The sequence below is a fragment of the Ornithodoros turicata genome, chromosome 1, assembly GCF_037126465.1.
Source record: "Ornithodoros turicata isolate Travis chromosome 1, ASM3712646v1, whole genome shotgun sequence".
In the NCBI taxonomy this organism is placed as follows: domain Eukaryota; kingdom Metazoa; phylum Arthropoda; class Arachnida; order Ixodida; family Argasidae; genus Ornithodoros; species Ornithodoros turicata.
This window is the reverse complement of record NC_088201.1, coordinates 65,891,084-65,908,486: the sequence shown is the minus strand read 5'-3', so window position 1 is coordinate 65,908,486 and position 17,403 is coordinate 65,891,084. Positions and strand designations below refer to the sequence as shown.

The 17,403-nt window shown below is 46.7% G+C and overlaps 1 long non-coding RNA gene and 1 other non-coding gene across 2 annotated transcripts in view; both read right to left on the bottom strand.

Moving 5' to 3' along the window:
* Nucleotides 1–10,501, bottom strand: part of LOC135399927 (uncharacterized) — a 79,854-nt gene extending 69,353 nt beyond the window's left edge. Inside the window, exon 1 of the long non-coding RNA XR_010424457.1 lies at nucleotides 10,439–10,501. This is a non-coding gene — a long non-coding RNA (uncharacterized LOC135399927). The remainder of the gene's footprint in view (nucleotides 1–10,438) is intronic.
* A 2,821-nt stretch (nucleotides 10,502–13,322) lies between these two features.
* On the bottom strand, nucleotides 13,323–13,395 carry Trnaa-ugc (transfer RNA alanine (anticodon UGC)). Its single transcript has one exon. It is a non-coding gene; the product is annotated as a tRNA-Ala (tRNA).
* Between the last annotated feature and the right edge of the window lie 4,008 nt (nucleotides 13,396–17,403).

The window sequence follows — 17,403 nt, the reverse complement described above, 5'->3', positions numbered from 1 at the left end:
CGGATCCAGACCCTCACTTTAAGGGGTGACTTATTTGTCGAAGCGCGTAACTGGGGACGGGAGAGGGAGGAGAACTAATGGTTAACCTAATAAACACGGTGATTGAACTGCTAAGCTAATATTTTGGCGGGGAAGCTCTCAACCGGTCGACCCGGATTTGAACCCGACCACCTCCCAGTCTCAGCGTTTAATACGATCATCGTAGCCACTACACCACGGGAGCAGTTATGTACCCCTACTTCAAAAGGTGATCTCCAAGCAGCAGCCAATGAGTGCAGGGCATACGCTGTGACATACTCCGCCTCAGGAAAACTCTTAGGGTTCGCACATAAATTTATATCATCGATGAAAATGGGGATGCAAACGTGGAACAAGATTTACAACACCCAATACCAGCTGAATTATAAAAAGCGAAAGCACACCATTCACATAATATCGGCTACCACCAACTTATTTCGACACGTGGAAGAAGTAGCTTTCCATGATGTAACAAAGTACTTCACATAAAGTTGGTGACCTCCACCTTGTTTTTACATGTAGGCCTTGATATAAAACTGATGACCTTGGGAAGGCTCGTTGCACCAGATGAGGTGTGTCCCACTTGATTTCGTTGGGACCAGGTAGGAAGTAGCTGATATAACAAAGTACTTCACATAAAGTAGGTGAACCCCACCTTGTTCTTGCATGGAGGTCTTGATATAAAACTGATGACCTTCCAAGGCTCGTTGCTCCAGATGAGGTGTGTTCCACTTGGTTTCGTTGAGACTAGGTGTACTCACATTTTCAATTGCATGTTTGCATTTTCCTGCAGTAATGGTAGTGCTGTACGCGTGACATCTTCCAAACGCGTGTGGTTGTGCTTTCTGAGTTATGAGCTGGTACGCGCACCGGCGAAGGTTCCAAGGTGGCTCATTGATTTTGTGCCCTCCCCTTCCTCCATTCGGCAAGGAGCCAGAGCATCGCTTACGCACTCCGACCTGCCAGCTGGAGCGTAAGAGTTCATCAAAAGATCCGCGCTCCGGAAAAGGAGTGACACCGTGTAGTAAAATGGAGCGCGCTCCCTGCGCTCTGGAGCGGCTACTTAAGGCGGCCCAGGAAATTCGTCTTCAGGTGCATCATTTGTAGTCTTCATGTCAGCTCGCGCCAGTGCGTCACTGAAGGTGCATCACCAAAAGGTTGCTTGTAGATTGTGCGTGTATGTGTCATGTACTTGCATGCAACGTGTGCATAACATGATAGTTTTCTGAGGAACAGTGTTTCGCAGGAAACAAGTTTTCTTCTACCTGATGAATATACACTTGGAAAAGCAATAATGCCATTCACCTCGTACATGATTACCATCCGATAGCCGGTCTCGTTTTTTTCTTTTCTTTTTTTGACACAGTGGTCCCCAATACTGGACAGACGCTCCAGATGCAAACGAATGCTCTTCCTCATTATGGTTGCTTTAATTATAAAAAGCTTTACTAATATTTTGCATGCCCTTTCTCGCTACGGCTTTCGGCTATCTTCCATACTGCCTTATAGGCTTATCAATGGTTTACCCGGATATCCTTCAGGACAACACATTGCCTCATGCATGTTCTCAAACCCCGAAGCGCTGCACGATACTGCTTCCCTAATGCGTCGTAGATGCTCCAAATATCTGAGACGCTAAAGCCAGTTATGCCCGAAGTGGGCACTTCTCGAATAATTCTCGAGGGCATCGGTTTGGTGGGTGGGAAAATCGAGCTTCGCAGATACTATCAGCGGATGCAGCCTCTCTGAGGCACGTTACACAGAGTATTTCACGAAGGCCCCCTTCAGAATAATTTGTACACAGATGGCGCTGTTGAAAAGCCTTCCAGTGAGCATCGCTGAGACATCGGTCAAAAGAACTGAGCAGTGAGCCGCTCATTACCCATGCGCTCGTTAACTATATGAAACTCCTCACTTTCAAATTTTACGTTGTAGTGGACGTAGCGGATCCCACTGGTCTTTTCTTCAATTGCCTTCATTCAATATTTGATATTACTTCGAACGCTTTCGGAACCTCTGTTTTACACATCGTGCCCCCTCAGCGAAAAATATTCCAGAAGAACTTGTGATTTTTTGATGGTTAATAAAATTATTGAGTTAACATATTTCTCGCGGGGAGCAGCGTACTAATGCGCTCATTCGCTTGACTATCGGGCTGTCAATTAGCTTGGTTCACACACGGGGGTGACGGAAGGTAAGGAACAGCGAAAGACACACTTCAGTATTTCATGTCCTCCTCTACACGATTGGTACACAGCGCTCGCAGTGCTGTCGTCGAGTGGGTGAGATACTGTGCCTTTATCGGGATGACAAATGTACCGCGAACGCTGTATACTCGTGGGGTAGGGGAGGATATATAAGGCATACCGAAGCCTCTCTTGTGTCTGCTCTTTATCTTTCACCGCCCCCGTGAGTGCACCAGGCGGATTAGCAGCCGGATAGCTCACAGAAAGAGCGTATTGGTACGCTGCTCCAAGCAACACGGCTGCGGACGAGGATTCTTTCGTAAATATTTTTCATTGAAGGGCTAGATCGGTAAACAAAGAAAATTATATTACAGCCGTCTGTACGAATACTATATTGCCTGTCAACAGGTTGGCCCTTCGACGCGTCAACAGCAGAATTCCTGAGAGAGGGGCGATTAGTATGTCACTTGGAACTTTCACATGAATCACTAGAGTTCCCTAGCATGGCCAACTGTAACTTGGCATAGCACACTGAGCTAGGGAGAGATACAAGGAGAGACGATGAAATTTCAGAACGCTATTTCAAAAGGTTCGCTTACTATAGTAGAATAGACCACCAAAGGCACATGCAATTTGTTGCGCCACATTGGTATTATGAGACAGTCTCTACTTCAAACGGAATTGCTTACTGCAAATTGAATTTGGCATTGATTTCGGATTTGAAGTCTGCAAATGATTACTGGAAAATTGTAATCGTATTACTCGAAAAATTGCTGGATGAAAAATTAATGGATTACTCGTAAAATTACTCAGACAATAACTAGTTAAGACTAACGCAATTACTTGTAACACGTTACGTGCAAGTCTGGTTGAAAGTCAGCGCCTCTTGTTTCTCTTGCTGTCTTCGTCGTGATTGCGCGTTTTTCTCAATCATGAATAACTAGCCCCACAATCCTCGCTTTTCTGTCTATCAAAACCCGTCATCTGGTCTAGAAGCGGCTTGGCAAAACGTGACTCGCGAAGAAATGATCATATAAAAAAAAAAAAGCGTCACCAATCAGTGGGAAAGAATAATCACGCCATAGCCTATATCATTCTGTAGACGCGTAGTGCAGTACCTCGTGTCAGTTCACGAAAATCCCCCGCACTCTTAAAAATGAGCTTCCCCACATAGCACGATCCTAGCCAACCATCATCCCGAATGTCAACGTTCTCGCCCCCGATTTGTTGAAAACAGGGGGCGGAGCCTATTCTGTGCCGGGCATAATGGGCACAAAATAGGCTCCACCTCCTGTTTTCAACAAATGAGGGGCGAGAACGTTGTCATTCGGGATGATGGTTGGCTAGGATCGTGCTATGTGGGGAAGCTCATTTTTAAGAGTGCGGCTGAAAAATTCAGAAACTGCTTACTTTATCGGGAAACTCATGTCGGTTCGCAACATTCTCCTCCTTTTACATAGGATGCCTTCCGAAGCTTTGTTTCACCGATCGGGATCTTCAGCGAAACATATTAAAAAAGAAAATGCATCGACACTTAGTGATATTTTATAGTTATTAGTTGGTTTCTGTTTACATATATCTTGCGCGGAGCAGTTCTCCAATGCGCTGTTTCGCCACCATTATTCGTTCCTCAATTTCGTGTGTATCTGTATTTATCTGCCTGGGTTGGTGGCGGGGGTGCCGCAAGATAAGGAACAGCTGCCGAGCGAGAGTGCGATATTGCATCTCGTTCTCTAGTCGACATGCAATGATGATTGCGATCGGGACAGTGGGTGGGTCAGACAGTGCTCTATTATCGCGATTGGTCTATAAGGGCTTGTCATTTTCTCGATAAAACAGCACCGTCTGGCACACCAAATGTCACCACATCCATCCTGGATGCTAATCAGATAGAGAACAAGAGGCAATATGTGCTCGTTGCTCTTCCTAATCTTGCGGTACCCCCGCCTCCAATCCAGGCGGATGACCACAAAATTGAGCGCTAGAGTGCATTACTGCACTGCTCCGCGCAAGAAATATGTAAACCAAAACCATCACGAAGTGTCGACGGTTTTTCTTTTTTTTTTCCTCCTGGAATATGTTCCGATGAACGCCCCGATCGGTCAAATAAATTTCAGAGGGCGTAAGTAAAATTTAAAAGTTCGGATCTCGATTGATAAGCGTATGCAAATGAACAACTGAGCGGTCAGTTTGTGGCTGGCGCCTCATGGTTGCTACCCGAAAAGAAAATATCCCGACAATGTCAACTGTTTCCGAATTATTCAGTCCAGGAATTTCGTGAAACACCCTCAGGATTACAAGGCAGTTCGATTATATATAACAGCAGCCGTCGTAGTTGGGAAACGCGTCTAGATACTCTTGCATTTTTAAGGCACCTTCAGCTACTCGCTTCGCAGTAAGCATCATCAGCCAAAGTTTAACTTCCAGTAAGGGCCACTAACAAGGAAAGTTGGGATAGGCGGGGAGTTAGCAATCGTTGTGTGTTTTTCTTCCTGCTCCCTGTTTTGTCTTCCTGCTTACCACCATGTCAGTTGGGGCGACTCTTCTGCGTATACCAGTGTTGATCATAGACGCAACCCACTGTTGCTTAAGGCTGTCCCAGTACCGCGGACCAAAGTTCGAGGGAAGAATTCATAGACCACTTACCCGAACTTCTTGTGGAAATCGACGACGTAGACACATGCTGCACAACACAGCACCACACACACACACGACACGAGATGTATTCACATATGCTAGGTGCACTTCCACCGCATACATATTAAAGAGGAGCAAAGATGTCTCCTGGAAGTTGTAGTGCCGAGGCTCCTCTTGCCAGAGCCACAAAGGAAACACATGTTAAACCTCTCCGCAGTTTCTTGGCCATTTCTAGACGTCAAGCCACGCCCTCTACCGCTGATTGTCTGCTTATAACCGGAGCCCTACGCTAATTGGGTAGGTACTGCAACGAAAGCGTATATTTTATGTGTCCCTGTGCGGTATTTGACATCATACAAATAATTTCTGACACGACCTACGCGATTTCCTCGCAAGGTCGCCTGTTAGCAGATACCACAGCACTCGCAACTTCAGTAATATATTTTAGAGACTCCTCTCTCCCCTGTTTTCCATTCTTTTTCTTTCACATCACACCAGCACAGAAAAATGAAGTCAGTAGAGAATCCCCAGTGACCGGGACCTTCCTTTTTGTCTTAGCTGGTTGTCCTCGTTTACCAAGCCGTACAAAGTTAGGCGGGTAGGGGGAAGGGGGATAAAGGCTTTGGGTCGACACACACGAAAGCAGCCAAGGATGATATGGAAAGCTTTCCGAAAATAAGCTACTTCTGTATCCACAGTCTAAAATCAACCCCAGTACACAGGGGAATTGTGCCAAAAAGCGGCATACAAACCGCTTGACAAGGGCATAAAAAGTTATCGCAAAGGCATAAAAGGCATTTAGCACATTAATTCCCAATACCTGTCCTGAGTTCAATGTTATGGAACTACCTTATGTAGCAGTTTGAATACACTTTTCATTTCTTGGTGCCTTTCGGTTGTCCGAGTTTTCGGCCGTGTTGGTTTCTAGCTTACAGAGTGAAGTGTGTAGACTCACACACAAACATGTCGTTAGCGTAATATCTTAGATTAATATCTCATAAATCTGTGCTCGTGGATCACGGCACCGAAAAATTGCCCAAATGTCCGTACGCCGAAATGTCCGTACACCGCAATGTCCAGCACCGCAATGTCCAGCACTGAATTGTCCAGCACTGAAATGTCCGTCGTCAGCTAAAATGTAGCTTTCGTTCCCTAAAATAACTTGGACAGACATCGAAACATGGAGGAAGGAAACACAGGAGCGGCCCCTCCGACAGTCTTCCATCGGAACAAGCGTAGCCGCCTGCGCATTGCATTCTGGGATGCTCCATTCTACCACATGACCGCTCACGTGACACTCCAGACATCACGGCGCCAATAAAGCAGACTGGCTGTAGTTGTGTCACAATTCAGATGGCAGTGTTATGTTGAACGCGTGGTTGCACTTTTATTTCTGTATGTTCGAATGCATAGGCGCGGACTGCGGGAGGAGGGGGGGCTAAGCCCCCCGGAACTTTTCCAGGGGGGGGCCAGGTCCCATCCGGGAAGTCTACCCAGCTGACACTCACGATGAAAGTTTCGAGGGATATCCTAAGAATCGTGTGTTTCATGCGAGTGATCATGCAAAATCCTGTAAAAATTTGCCTCACAACGTCGCAACACGGAATTCCGGACACCCTGCCCGACCTCTGTGCATGAAAGGGGAGGGGACGTTGTGCCCCGGCCCCCTCCGGCAGATTGAAAACTATCCGCCTATGTTCGGATTTTTACTCTTCTATTAGAAGATCAATCACAGTGTGCAGGACGGGGAGGAGTACGCGGGACCGGAAACATCACGTGCGGCAACAGTTACTTCCAACGTATGTACGTTCCCTGATTAAGTGGTAGAGAATGCTGTACCCAGAACACCATTAATCAGATTTGTACAACAACAGAGGATATGAAAAATAATCTGCGGCACACTGCCAGGTCCCAAACGAATGATTCAAAAATGACTCGAACACAGGCGACTAAAACAACTGATCGTGTACTTAAGAATGAAATGTGTTCCCGTGACAGAGCTGTTTTCCGTTCAACGACAGCCGCAGCTTGGACAGGAACACATTACCATACGTCGTTTCTACGATGCTGCTCACATTTTCACCGAAATGTCACAATAAATGAGTTCCGAAAAGCAAAATCACACAGAGAGCAGCGCGAGAAACAGTGCCTTGCAAACCCGAAACTGAGAGGATCACGTGGTGGACAGGGCGTAATGGCGATTTTGAGTCGAGCGACAGCTGGAGGTTGGCTACGCTAGTCTAGAGGGAAGAGCCGCTCCTTGTGTTTCATTCCTTCATGCATCGAAATTTCGTGAATTTGTGTGCTAAATAGTGATGTCGGATTTTTAAGCACAGCACAACTTCTCGCAGATACCTTTGCTCCAGGACAAAGCAACGCTTAAATCTAAAGGAAACAGCATCCCACTCCTGCTGCTGGAACACTCCGCAGATTGTGCCGGCAGGGGGAGTGGGAAGATTCGACAAGGGCTACCCGGCTACCCGACCACCCTGGATGTAAAGCAGGCATGAGAATCGCATATAAAGGCTGGATTAGGGTTAGTTAGTCCTCACTTGGGGGAGACGTCGAGTAAAAAAATATGTCATGCCGATCTCTTTCACGACGTCGGCGACAGCTGCCGAGAAGGATAGCTGGCGACCAATAAGGTGGCACAGAAAGGCCACGTCTGCTTTGGACGACGGAATGCCACTGTGGTGGGAACATGAAAATCGTGCGCTCTGACGGGGCGGCGGAAATGCAGCCCTGCTTCCACTGCCCGTTCACGACGTCGCGTCGGGCGTCGCTAAGCGTGAACTGGCCCTTAGAGTCCAGCGGAGCGGGGCGTAACGACGCGCAGCGCACGGCCGTGCATCGCGAACCACCGTCGGTGAGTTCATATAGTTCGACGACACTTTGTGCGAAGCGCTGCACGGCGGCAACGCGCGTTACGTTAGCAGCCGTTGGGGGAATAGAGCAATGCTCTACATCTGGCGGTGGCCATCTGTGGACTGCGTGGCCTCCGGTGGACTCGAATTTCCAAACATGGCGTCACCCATTGAGCTTCTGATCGAAGCTGCTAAGGAACATCCGTGCCTATATAATACACGACGGGTGGATTATACAGACAAGCAAAAGAAGGAGAACACCTGGGAAGACGTGCGACTTTCTTCAATGTCCATTTTTGGGGATACCAACCTTATTACAGTACACTGTAAACTTTTTCACACCTTTCAAGGTGTGCGCCATGCACATTAAACCTGATTGCCTAACATTGTACCTCCAGGATGATATCTTATAAAATTCAGAACGCATTACTAAGGATCAGGTGTCAGTGCAAATCTTGCTTTCATTATGTCTTGGATATCGTAGATACGTGCTAATGCATATACGCATCGCTACCTATAATCGAGCGCGTGCAAGTGTCTAAAATACTGTTACACAATGTTGAGACTGAAAGACTGAATTTTTGGAGGACAGACAACACGCGAGTAAAGAAAATTAGTGCTAAACCATACTCTATTATGATGTTACCAAAATTATATATACCGAAAAGGGCATGCGTCATGCACATTATTACACATTTGGAGGTGTGAAAACGGTTACAGTGTAGTACAAACATACGATGGGAACACGAATCGTCTTTAGTCGGATTCCAACGCGCGGGTACAGTTGCCAGAAGTAGTCACTACTTTCTCACTACGAAATGCGAAAATCTCCTGAAGTGTTTTCGTTGGGCTGCCCCGAATCGCGTCAGACTATGAACCCGGAAGGATGAGGAAGCGTGGCGTAGCGAACGCGAGCTGTCGGCGCGGAACGCGGGTGGCGATCGGCGAAGACTACGTCGGACTATAAACCAGCATTTAAACAAAACTATACATATAAATAGAAGAGACTATACGGGATATGCATTCTTTCTACAAATAACCCGCAGACAAAAAAGTATCCATACAAATCCGGGGTTTCCTAGTAGCAGCCCCGTCGGCTAATCCAATGCCAAAAGTAAAAGCGTCCTAGGGCAACTCCCCTGTTTTGTTGCAGCTCAAAAGAAAGAAGGTGTATAGCCTTCAGCGGACCAAAACAGTCGTTTTTCTCTATCTGGTTCACGTTCGCATTGTCATGGTTCACACACGAATGGTGAGGCATGGCTACCACAAAATGGTCTTGAGGATTTCAATACTAGAGGCATAGTTGCATAATTCCACCAAAGTATTCGTTTCTAGGTAGAAAACTGTCGGTTCCTTGCGCTGGCGCGTTAACCAAAATTTTTACTTGTCGTGGGCAAGGCCAGCCACTTTCATGCCGCTCGTAAACGCTTCTGGTTATCAAAATGTGTTTTGGGATATAAATACGAAAGGTATAGTTGCATCATTCTACCAAAGTATTTCTACGAGGGGCGTTCAAGTCAAACCGGGACTTTTCATTTTTCGCAAAAGTAAAATGAACTTTGAGGCGAGAAATTAGTTTCAACGTAATCTCCAGCTGCACTAATGCACTTGTCCCAGCGTTTCACGAGGGCTTGGATGCTAGCAGCGTAGAAATCCTTACCGGCGCGTAGCAGTCATGATTGGACCGCATTCTTGACCTCGTCGTCGCAGCTGAAGTGGCGGCCCCCAAGGAACGCCTTCAGTGGACCGAAGAGATGGAAATGTCTGGGGGCGAGGTCTGGACTGTAACGGGGATGTGGCAGCAACTCCCAGCCAAGTTCCTGTAAGGTGCGTGTCGTGAGATGTGCGATATGCGGGCGTGTATTGTCCTGTAGGAGGAGGACTCCTTTGGTGATGAGGCCCGGCTTTCCGAAACTGGAGGTGTTCATGAATAATAGTGTTCAACGTTCCCACAGAAAGGTCCGTCTTTCGAGCCAGTTCGAGACATGTTATCCGTCGGTCCTTGAGGATCAGGCCTCTCCACAAGTTGGATGTTCTCAGGAACTCTGACACTGGGCTCTGAGCCGCCCCGGCCGGGATCGTCCTGCACTGATGTACGGCCGTCTCGGAACCGTTTGCACCACTCAAACGCTTTGCTGCGGCAAAGTGTACCGTTGCCATACTGAGCCTGAAGTCTTCTGTGAATTTCAGATGACTTTACGCCTTCATTCCCGAGAGACTTCATGACAATTCGCTGTTCGATGTGCGTGCTCACCTCGTTGTCGGCCATCTTGTCCAGCACGTGTCTTCTGTTTTGCACAAACTTTGGACCACCACGTGGTGAACGCCGAGGCCTGCCCGTGTGAGAAGTAGCGCGAGCCATTTGTACACTCAGGAGACAGAATGTCCCGGTTTGACTTGAACACCCCTCGTAGGTAGAAAACGTTTCCACCCATTTTCCCATTGAGCCCTTACATTTCACGTGTACGTCCGTGGAACCAAGGAAATTATTTGCAGACTTAAAACAGCATGAATATAGTCGTTTTATAACATAATCGAGACACCCAAAGTGCATTGCAATTTATGCAAGTGCAATTAAGGTATTCAAGAAAAAGCGTTCAAAATACCTGGTGCCTACAGGCCGTGTACGGGTACGTTTCATCCAGCACACGGGTGTACTCTGTGCAGCACGCTTTACGTTTTGTCCTTAATTCTTAGGAATGTTGGACAGAGCAAGAATTTGTAACCACGTACCCGAACTTTCATGCGTAGCTGGATGGCGTAGAGGCGCGCAGCATAACGCGTCACCATGGACACACACCACCAGACTCCTTCCCATGTCTTAAGTACACTTGCATCATATAAAAGCCGTGACGTCTTCTGCGAGTTGTAATGTCGAGGCCCATCTTGCCCCGAGCGCTGAAAAGGACACAAAGCAAACATGTTACATCTTGGTACTCCCGAATAAACGTGAAAATGACGCTAAAATAAAGAAAACCAACATGCGCTATATAGCCCTGAGGTTTGTTGTTAACAACCCCTTTCCGGTTCCTTGGATCTACTTTTTTGTGTGGTATAACACAACGCCACGACAAACCCGAAACATGGACTCCCATGTAAATCATGAGTTAGAGAGGAGGACGAAAAAGCAGCGATCGAAACCGGAACTGAACCGTAACTAAAAAACCGCAAAAAAACGTTATTTTTTTTGTCGAACCGTACCCGAACTGAACCGTAAACATTTTTCTCTCCCCTTGAACGAACCGGAACTGAACCGAAAAAATATGATGCGGTGACCGGCTTGGCTGACGGTAAAAACGCCTATACCTTCCCACTCGACTGCCGCCCACCAGCTCCCTGCATCGCTCGGAATCTTGCCGAATTCATAGACCGGATATCACAAAGTGATAAACCAAGAAGTGGTGAGTCCATGCACGTCCTACTACCTCACCTCCAAAAGGTTCACGACATCTCTGTACATTTTTGTGAATCGAGGTGTAAAAGAAAGAAAGAAAAAGAAAAGAAAGATGTGGCTACACGACGGCTACACTTTGCATTGATGCCTCGACTGCTTCCTTTCATTCAGCGTCGCAGTGTGTAGGCGACGTCAATTTTACCTTACCTACCTCTAACCTACCGTTTAATATCAATCTCTAAATTTTAATAGTTCACAGTGACATCTACAAGCAACGCGGACAACCAGCGACCACGGGAACGCGTCGCTAAGTTGGCGTGTGGTCCAGATCATGGTGCAAAGCGTCGATCTCTGGCACCAGCTAGACGCTGGCAGCCGAACCAAGAGACGCGACCTCTCTTTTTTTCTTTAGAAATTGTCGATAGCTTTTTGCACTGGGGTTCAGTGGTATGCTGTACGCTATTTCCCAGCACTTCTCGGTACAGTAAAGGATGATCTGCTGTGAAATGCATGGTTATTTGTAGCTATGAAGTGTAAGGCGAGGGTGTACAAGGAAGGAAGGAGGAGCAAGCGATCGCCGGAACCTGATGTTACCTCTGACGTGTAGTACACTGATTAGCATAGCACACGTAAACCGGTTCGAACCAATTAATGCCGAACCACCTGATCTGCGGTACCGATGTGATGACCAATTAGAGAGTGCCCTGCTTTGTGGAATGGCTTGACCAATTACTGGAAAAGCCCAATGACCGCCATAAAAGCTGGGGCCCGAATGTGCGGTAGCATATTGGCGCCTTGTAAACAAAAACAAAAAAGAAGAGAAAAGACAAGTCCACTGTCTGAAAAGGACCAGTAAGCACCCATGGGGATGGTCTATGACAAATCATGAAGCATCTTATGAGCTACAAGTCTGGAAATGGTGGAGATTATAATATTTGTCATCGCTCTGGATGAACGAACCTCGCTCTGAAAACACCCTGGAGTGGTGGACCAACAAGCATACAGGACGCACTGTGACAGCGCGGAAGGGGACGAAAGACTCAACAGGACAAGGATAACACACAACTTCTCACAGATAACTTTACAGAAGGACAAAGCAAGGCTTAAATCTACAGGAAACGGCATCCCACACCTTCTGTTGGAACATTCCGCAGATTGTGCCGGCAGGGGGAGTGGGATGTTCAACAAGATTCGACAAGGGCTACCTAACCACCCTGGATGTAAAGCAGGTATCAGGATCGCATATAAAACAAAACTATAAATAAATAGAAGAGACGAAAACGGACATCCTTCTGCTACAAATAACGCACAGACAAAAAAATCCATACAAACACGGGGAAAGCTTCCTGAGGCCGCGGCAGAAGCTTTCATTCTATAGGGCTGTTGCAGTGAAGTTTGCACAGCGCCATTTCAGGCCTAAACGGCCACAGATCCCAACAGTCGGTCGTTTCATTAGCGGGTTTTGCGTGGTGTTTCAAACGGTATGGTACCAATGAAAGCTACAAAACATGTAGAAATACACAAAAAAGCGGTGCTTCTTCAGAAGTCCGAATAACTCGAGACCGTGTATTTGAAAGTGCCGCGTCGTCTGCTAAACTACCTCGTGTTGCATAATTTGGGGCGCTGACGTTGCTGCTCACTCGCGCCACCTGGCCCAGTGTCATCATCGGGTACGTCATCTTATCGGTTCAACACCATTCGACAAGGGCTGCCTAACCATTCCAGATGTAAAGTAGGATGTCAGGATCCCATACGGGAAGCGCAATGCACAGCAATATCGTTCGGCAAAAGCGTTCGTAAGGTAGCGACAGCTCCTCGCAGCACAGAAAGCACAACAAGACCAAGGTTACCACGATAGCCGGCAAGGGCCACTTTTGTGCGTCTACTATAGTGTTAACCGACTCAACCCGCTATTGTATGAGGCTCACCCATTACTGGGGACCAAGTCAGACTTAGAACGAATCTGTAAACCACTTACCCAATTTTTATGCGTAGCTCGATGTCGTAGACGCACGCAGCATAGCGCAGCACCACGGACGCATAACATCAGACTTCTTCCCATGTAAATGCGCTTCCAACATATACGTATTAAAGCTATATAAAAGCATTGACGTCTTCTGCAAGTTGCAGTGTCGAGGCTCATCTTGCTAGAGTTCTGAAAAAGACGCAAAGGAAACATGGTACATCTTAGTAAACGATGAAAGATGAAAGTCACTGAAGGTCAGCCAGCTGTAGGACTCGAACCCACATCTTCTGGATTGCAGGTCCAGGGCTCTACCAATTGAGCTAAGCTAACACGCCTTCTCAGCGACTTCCAGGGTGCGTCCCCCCATCTGAAGGGACAAACTAGCTACTCTCTCTCACTCATCCTCCTTTCGCTCTTACATTTTTGCTCACTCACACACACATTCATACGACGGGATCAACGCAGGCGGCACTGATGAACATGAAAGAACTGATGTTCTGAGGCTGGAACAACATAGAAGGGACAAATACATACAAAGCCTCAATTTGCCTAAGAAATTAACGATGAAAGATGAAAGTCACTGAAAAGGTCAGCCAGCTGTAGGGCTCGAACCCACATCTTCTGGATTGCCCGTCCAGGGCTCTACCAATTGAGTACTTCCGAATGGATGTGAAAACGAGGCTAAAATATAGAAAGCCAACATGCACTATATGCAGCCCAGAGGCTCTTCTGTTAACAATTCAGGTTCGGTTCGTTGGATCTTCCACTTTGGTGTGTACTATGACTCAAGGCCACGAGAAACCCGAAGCATGGACTTCGATGTAAGTGATGAGTTAGACAGAAAGGAGAACAACAAAGTTGCGCATACCGGTTGAAGGAAAAGGGCGCTGACAATGTTAATGAATGAAATTCGTCGCTTATCTGTAGAATTCAGGGACGCTTCACAACGCTATCATCTTGTCTATAAATCCCGCTTTAAATTAACAAAGAAATAGGAACAGCTATAGTCGAAGAAAAATCAAAATGAAAATAGGAATGCTAAATTACAGTAAACCGCTAGCACATTGCAATGAAACAGTAAAAAAAGACCAACGAAATCACAACCACCAAATCCCGAAGCCTCATCTACCGCGCACGAGAAAGCCCGCGAAATACTCGCATCACTGACTGACGCGATGAACACAAGTGGCTTTGAAATAATGTAACGCGAACAACGAAACAAATTCGATATCTGCAATGGAGCTGCAGTTTACAAACAGGCAGGTTTTCTTGAATACGCATGAGTCACGCATTGAATTCTAGAATTTGGGAGGCGCAGACGACAAAGTACAGAGACGAACACACACGGTGACTATACTAAAATTCCCTCCCTGGAGATTCTCGTTTCTGTTCTGCGTTGTCAATGTGTTCCAGTCCCGAAAATTTCAAGCGTCAACAGATATAGTCCCAGCCACAAGCAGTAAAAAGGAACGGGTGTGTTTTCGTTTCAGTATCCATTTGTATTATTGCAATATTTTCGTTTCCGTTACCCGTTTGTAATACCATCTTTCCTCAATTTCGTTTCCAGTAATGGAACGGCTGGTCGAAGCAGTCGTTGCATTACCGGAGCTGACTCCAGAGATTCATCTCAACAAAGCATTCGTAATATAAAACTCAAAAACTCAGTTTAATTCAGTTTCAGAATCTTATCAAACAATAATGCAAGCAACATCAGGCAATTCCAACTAAGGACATGCAACAAAGGCGTTAATAAACTGAAAAACAAAAACCATACAGTTGTTTACCTGCAATATGGCGGGCCTGCAATGATGCACGGACGATGGTCACCCGCACTGCACGTAATCCAACGGCAAAAAAAAAAAAAAGGTCTTCGCGCCAACGTCACGGTCACGGTTACGCGCCCACCTCATCTAGCGGTCAAGTGTTGCAATCGACAACCAAATATTCAAATAAGGAACTGTTGCTAACAACACTTTTGTCGATACCTAGATCATCAATAAGAGTACAAAAAAAATTACCTTTAGCTTGAGAATTATTATCCTATTTTTCAAAGCTCTCCGTACAATGTGAGTCCAGTAAAGCAGAGGAGAAAGGAAAAAGAACTATAAAAAAGATAACTGGTCACAATGTCAATCGATGATGCAAGAAGAGGCTAAATTATGCCCAAGCACTTTTTTGTGGATATCTCAAAACATCGCGATCACCCATGGGTGAACCTAGCAATATCGTTTTTGTCCTCCATTTTTTTGTCGTGTCTGCCCGTCAAAAGTGAGCTGTACGCCATTGTGAACCCCCCGCATATGTTTCATACTACTCATCAAAGTCGAAAGATTCTCAGAACTGCTGTCGAACGGTCCCGTTACGTTACGTTGCCCCATTTCGCATCGCTACGCCTCTGGCAACATTTCGGTTTGATTTTAAGGCTTACAAGGTAACGACACGCATCAAGCTTACGACATAGAAAACAGCTTAAAGGGACGGTCTCGTACTGAGCCAAACTATCTTCACGAGTACCGTACACATACAACCGTCAAAGTTTCATTCGGAATAACCAAGTCGTTTTCGAGGAATTTGTCGAAACGTGCCGTAATAGCAGACGACGAAACCTGCGCTTCTCTCATGCAACGTCACACATGACGTCGGCCTGCGGGTACGTCGTCGTTGTCATGGTAATTGTAACTTGCAGAAGCACCAGGAGCACCTTGGGTTGAGTCATCCCCTTTGTTCTCGAAATGGGGACACTCATGCATATATCTCCGCGAGTGGAGAGTGTAGTCCGTGCATTGACTGTGGGGTCTCCGATAATGTAGCGCATAATCGAATACGTGGAAGCTAAGTCACGTGTTTTCTTTCCGGGAGTATTTAATGCGGTTTTTAAATAAACACGCACTCCTTACCCGTGTACATCGTCAGCGACACTTCATTTCAAAACATGATCAGTGTGCGACGGGGAGCGTAATGGAAGCGCGCGTAATATATTTTTGGTCGGAGCTGTTATGCGACCGCGCGCGCCGATGGCCGGCGAATTCAGATTTGTGATTGTGGGTGAGGTTGTCCTGCGACTTCTACCTTGTCTCTGTTAGCGTAGTTCTAAATCACCATGTGGGCCACTTATTAGAATGTGCGTTTTTCGCCTGAGAACCGAAGGAAAATGTATGAGAGTTGCCGCGGTCCCCAGTAACTTCTGAAAGTCGTCTGCTGACGCCGGTGCACTAGCGCGCGCAAAAGAAGACGATTTCTGCATCCTATCACGGACTTTCCCGCAGGGCGACGTGGCCGTTCTTACTGTTGCCAACACAGATCGCGGCATGCTCTGCAATCTTTATCAATTTAATTCGGTTATTTAATAACCGTGACGTGTTTTGTCGGGTAAATTCGGAGTATTCAATTTTCAACAAAGGGCAATCGAATGGTACACTTTATGAGAGGGGCAGGGGGTACGAGACCGTCCCTTTAACACTTGAACTGCACTAACCACGAGATCTGTCCGGGGAAGAAATATTACTTCATATAATTCTACATCGTACTGTTGGGGACACGGTTGTCTAAAATCTCCAGCCCGTGGCGAAGCGATCCCCTATCGGCGATGTCGCGCACGAAGGAACTATACCAATACCTTCCCCGAGGGCAGGCCGCGCTAGCTGCTCTCCCTAGCAGACGACGCTGAGAATGCAAATGGTACTCTCTCCCGACAGGTGGCGCTGCGCGGCCTTACCTCGGAGACTGTAATGCCACAGTTCCTTCGTGCGCGACGTCACCTATAGGGGACTGTTCGTCCACGCGCTGGAGATTTTTGTCCCCAACAGTACATAGAGAACTTTTTTTCGGATATGTCGGTGTATGACCTAATTAATAATCGACCAGTTCGCTGTCATCTTACCACCTAACACAAAATATGGATTGCACTATTTGCACCTTCATTATAAAAAATATAACTCCTTTTTTTGTGTGTGTAATTCGACGGTACCCTAACTGACTCCCTTTTGGGTGTATATATTGTCACGAAGCGAAATGGGCCGGCGAGTCGTCGAATAAACATCAAACGGTTTATTACACTACTTGGTAGCAAAACACAAGAGTGATAGCTCTCTGAACACAACTGAGTCCAAAGAATGAATGAATGAATGCTCCAGCCTGGAGCGCACAAGCATTTAAGCGTCGCGCCGAAAAGTCTAGAAACAGCACGTGCAGCAGGCGATGTGTCTGGAAGCTTCTTTCTTCTTCTTCAGCATGCACCGGGATGAGATGTACCGTTTCGTGCCTGCCCTGGAAGGTCCTCGAAGATGATTCGTGGCAATATGTATACATCCTCTGGCAAAACTACACCCCTCAGAAAGG